At 36.1% G+C, this 5,457-nt stretch overlaps 1 long non-coding RNA gene across 1 annotated transcript; it reads left to right on the top strand.

Moving 5' to 3' along the window:
• The first annotated feature begins 952 nt into the window (after nucleotides 1-952).
• LOC125256042 lies at nucleotides 953-3,337 on the top strand. The gene is made up of 3 exons (XR_007182039.1): nucleotides 953-1,167; nucleotides 2,137-2,241; nucleotides 2,941-3,337. It is a non-coding gene; the product is annotated as an uncharacterized LOC125256042 (long non-coding RNA).
• Nucleotides 3,338-5,457: the final 2,120 nt, after the last annotated feature.

Below are 5,457 nucleotides of genomic sequence, written 5' to 3'. Positions count from 1 at the left end.
TTTATTTTTAGAGTCATCTTTGATCATATTTATGAAGGGGGCTAATAATTCTGGCCACAACTGTATTATATATATATATATATATATATATATATGTATGTATGTTTATTGGAAATGCTAAATATAATCTAAATAACTGTCCCCTCAAAAAATGTACTCTTTTCATTTCTCATTTCAAACATTTTATAGTAATAATAATTGGTTGGTGGCACCCTTCGTGAGCAAAGAAGCCTGTTAAAATAAATCTGCATTGTTAATCATTTTTATCTTTTGTTCAAAACATTCACAAAAATCTAACCTTTCATTGAAGCAAAAGAATTGAAAATGTGGGGAAAATCTCTTTATGAAATAAATGCTTTTCTCCAAAACACATTGGCCACAATTATCGGCACCCTTTTATTCAATATTTTTTTCAACCTCATTTTCCATCTGAGTCTTCGCCTATAATGCCTGATGAGTTTGGAGAACACCAGAGAAGAGATCAGAGACCATTCCTTCATACAGAATCTCTCCAGATCCTTCAGATTCCTCCTCTCCTGGAGACCCACACCACATATTTTGTATGTCTCCCTAATCGGACACACCTATTTTGTGTCTTGGAGTCTCGACTAATGAACCGAAGAGTTGAATCAGATGCGTTAGATGAGGGAGACATCCAAAAAATGTGCAGTGGTGGGATTGTCTCCAGGACAGATTTTAGAAGCACTGTTTTAATGGATTGTTTTTCCTTTGAGAGACAATAAGCACCAGTTTCGCTGTCCTGTTACAAACAACAAAGCATCAACGTCTAAGACGGTCTGCCATATTGATTCATGTTGCTTTACTGTCAGTCAGCTGTGTAGACAGGCTGATCGCTTGCCGAGCCTCTTGTGAAAATTACATTCATTATGTTCTGCTGCAGAGCGTGATGTTCACGCTAACAATGCAACACTGCAGGAATGAAAAAGGGAAAGATGGGTTTCCTCGCAGCCTCCTCACAAAATAATACCCTGTTTTTTTTTCCTTGTCCATATTTTTATTTCAAATAGGACTCACAGCCCTGTCCTAATGGCCCAGAATCCTCATCTCTTTGGCCTAGATGTGTTTCATCCCATGAGAGTAATTAAGTTACCTGTAAATATCCACTTCCTGTCCATTCATCCCTGCAACATGAGCATGTTTCTTACGGTAATTACATTATGGCTGCTCTTCCATAAAGCAGTTTAAAAACAAATTAATTTGCTTCAGTGTCAGGAATGTAGTTAGGTAGACCGTACAGAATGGATTATTGTAACAAAGTGCAAATTTAAAATCCTGCTATGCGTGAGCCTTGTCAAACCATTTCAGACAATGCATCAACACATTTAAATTTAGCAGAAAGTATGACTCAATGGGGTGAATTTACTAAACAGTTGCGTCACTTTCGCCCAGGGCATTTTAGCGCAGAAAACCGGCAAATTCATGCAATAAACACCCACAATCTGGATTAAACGGGTGCTATCAGCACTACAGTAATTTGTCGCTCTGTTTAGCACAAACACGCCTCCTTTCTGTGTACATTAGGTTCATTAAAAGAGTGCACAAAAGTCAGTGCAAAATTGGATCAATTAACATTGTAATATTACCACCTACCAAAATCAGGCAGTAAACAAGTTGGATTTAAAAGAGACGTTTGTGTTCATTTTCAAGTGATTACGGCAGCCATCAAATGATGATAAAATGATAGAGAGGAGTATAACTGGGCATATATCCAGACTTAATTTAAATACATCACTTTAATCAAATGCACATCCACCATGCTGTGCAAACACAGAGTGAAAGCAACCGAGAGGATGTTTTTATAAAGGCAACACACCTGCAGCAAATGAGAGGTGTGAATGAGCGAGCAACTGAGCATGTGCAAAAGACTGTTGGTTCATTAAATAATTAATCATATAACAATTAGCAACTGAAACACATATCTGACACGCATTGAACACCATACACTGTTCAAATTGCCACAAAAGAATAAGATTACTACATTACTGTGGTCAAGTTATTGATTTATAAGATGCCGGCAACAGCTATGATATTGCTACAGTACTATAAGATGTCTCTGTTTCTGACTACAAAGTAAAGTATGATAATATTTCAACAAAGTGTTTGTTTAATCCCTAGGACGTCTTCACTTCTGTCCTTCATCTGCTGCGATCCTGTTTGCAATGCAGATAGGCTGACTATAAATCATAATTATCTCACTTACTGTCATGCTGAGAAATATAGGTAAGACCAATTACATGGAATATCACTTGATGTCTTAAGATAAATACAAGATATCAGCAGCAGTATGGTTAGAATTTCTTGGACTATACATATACACTCACACGTGGTGATAAACAATCTTAAAAGTTTCAAGTCAAATGCTTAGTTTTGAATTAAAAAATAAAGCTATCATTTGGCTTCAGATAATTTCTCAACTGCATGTCTTTTATAGGTTTTTGTCCTTTTTAAAGCTTCACATTCATGGTCACAATGAATGTATGGACCATTTTTATGGTATTTTTTAGATTTTTAAGCACTACTTTGATGATGCACACACACACACACACGTTGGGTTTTCATGTTTTACGGGGACATTCCATAGACGTAATGATTTTTATGCTGTACATTCTATCCATTAAACCTTAACCTACCCATTATTGTGTATATATATATATATATATATATATATATATATATATATATATATATATATATATTGTGTGTGTGGTCCCGGTAAACCTGGTAAAGCTTTGAATGTGAAAGAAATGAGCAGAATATATATATACAACATATATACGAACGAGCAAACCAACCAGATTTTTATAGATATTTATTTTGTAACAGAACAGTTTTAGGAGTTTTTAGGTGAAAATGTAGTTGTTTAAACTTCAGATATGCAATTTATATGTAAACATAGCGCTTATTTGAAAATTTGTTTAGACGCTTGCCTGAGATGTGAGCTCCAGGCCGTCAGTGACCGTTCAGCACTCGTGTGCCCTCAAAGAACAGCTTCATCTTGGCCAGTCCTTCGGGAATTTGCCACTGGCTCTTATGTAGATAGTGTTTAAACATGAGGTATAATTCATTTTGGGTATATCAAACATGCAATATTTGGTCTTATTAATCTATTACTTGTTCCAGAGCAAATAGATTTAGCTCAATGGCTATATTAAGTTTCATAACTTTATATTTACATTGAAATTAAATCCTGTACTAACTAGAGCGCTGCTATTGTACGTTTGACTGAACTGTTTGCTTTTGTTTATTTCCTATTTTACTTTTTATGCTGTTATAATGACTATTGTTGTTAATTTAAATATTATTGTTCAATAAATAATATTTTATATAAATAACATACCATATTTTTTGGTATTGAGAAAGAGTCCGTTAGCGATTTCATTAAAGTTACATTAATATGCCATTAGATGGCGGCAAAGACTGTCTTTATGAGTGAGTGAGTCAGTCAGTCAGTCGCAAAGACTTTTATTTTGAAATGGACTGAAACATGGAAACAAGGACATTGTTTTTACTTTAAACAACATCTTACAAGATGCAGCTGATAAATGCATGGACTAGTCATAGGAGTGATGACAGCCTGATGTTAAGGACAAAGACAAAGATATCGCTTTCCTCAGTGGACATTCAAACTGATTTTGTGATTATGAATATAAGATTGACCTGTAGAATATCAGCTAGATGCAGGTAATGCACTCGCTCAGGCTGTCTCTCTCTCATAATACTCTACATATTACAGTGAGTTTCAATGAAGGGACTCAATGTTACTAGTTCTAAAGTAACATTTTAGAATTAGTAACAGAGGCTTGGGCTCAAATGTTAAACTGTCAACTTGAGATTTGAATCTGTGGCGGAAGAAAGTAGTTCCTCTGAAAAGAAGGTTTTTTAAGACGATCCGTTGTTGTTTCTTATTTATGTACACACTAGTGCCGTCGAACTGTTGTATAAACACAATATCGCACTCGTAGCTGTGCGATATGGCTCTATATCAGCACGGCTGTGATTCCCTACGGCCGAATCACAGCCGTGCTGATATAGAGCGATATCACACGGCTACTTGTGTGATATTGCTTATACATATATATGTAACATACATTTCCATGCTTCAAAGTAAATAAATAAATGAACATATTATAAAAATTAGGTCATTCCTTTAATTTACAATAATTGGTGTAAAATAATTTAGTTAGTTGCATTGTCAAAGAGCAGTATGAAGATTCCACAGATAGAATAACAACATATAGGTTTGAAACAACATGTGGGGGAGTAAATAATGTCAAAATACTCATTTTGGGCTGAACTATTCCTCCAAAGGAATTACCCTGTGGAGTCATGGAGAAAAAGGCACGCGGTTATTACAGACTGTTTTACGATAAGCTTCATAGATTAGACAGTGTGCTGAATTCCCCCGGTGGTCATAGTTCAGGGAAAGCAGGTGATTGGATATGCACCAGTAGAGGAGACAGATGCGGAGTTGTGTGCAAGGTTGTTCTTATTTCCTCCCTCACTCTCTCATCCTCCAGGGATCCGGGAAGAATCTAGCTCTCTCTTCCTCTTTCTTTCTTTCTTTCTTTCTTTCTTTCTTTCTTTCTTTCTTTCTTTCTTTCTTTCTTTCTTTCTTTCTTTCCTTCCATGTCGGCCTCTCTCTCCTGCTCTCATTGGCAAACATTCTCTCTTTTTCCTCTCTCTAACTATAACCTTAGACTGATGAAAGTCAAATCCAGGCCCAAGCTGAGTGAGCTCTCCCAAATGTCATAAAAAGAGGAATAGAGGGTGTGTTGGGTCAGAGGTAGAGCTATCTAAAGAATTCAGATTTTTTTTCTTGCAGGACATGCTCTTTGTATTCTCTGTGATGTGTGATCAGAGAAAGACTTACATACATTAATAAACAAGCCTATAAAAAAAGCATGGCATCACACCAATGATGCAATAAGAAAGCAACAAAGGGCATATGTGTGAGAGAAAAGCTTTTTGTTAGGCAGCGCTAATTAACACGTAATCTGAGAAAGAGACCAGCTCATCACTCGCTCTCACTGAATGATTTCAGACTGATGTTCTCGAGCTTTGGTCTCGCACCTCTAACAAGAGCCAGGCTTCTTTCTCAAGACGTGTTCCAGAGGGCTCTTCAAGATGGCATTTTCAACTAAAAGACATTTTCTTCTAGCCAGAATGACTTTTTTATTCTGTCGAGTCATTCTTTAAGCTCATGCTCCAGTTAAGATGACACATTGTGGGTCATTTTAGTAATTAAAATTAGACAATTTGAAAAGTTGAGTCTCGGAATGATCGTGATCTCTTTGTTGAAGCAAACTCTGTAACACTTTAACTTAAAGGGGACCTATTATGCACAATTTACTTTTGTATGGTGTTTGGATATAAATGTGTGTTGACAGTGTGTGTACACAACCACCCTAATATGAAAATCTAATATGTAAATCCAAC

This window comes from Megalobrama amblycephala, linkage group LG20 (assembly GCF_018812025.1).
Source record: "Megalobrama amblycephala isolate DHTTF-2021 linkage group LG20, ASM1881202v1, whole genome shotgun sequence".
Lineage (NCBI taxonomy): Eukaryota > Metazoa > Chordata > Actinopteri > Cypriniformes > Xenocyprididae > Megalobrama > Megalobrama amblycephala.
This window is presented reverse-complemented; position numbering and strand designations above follow the sequence as displayed.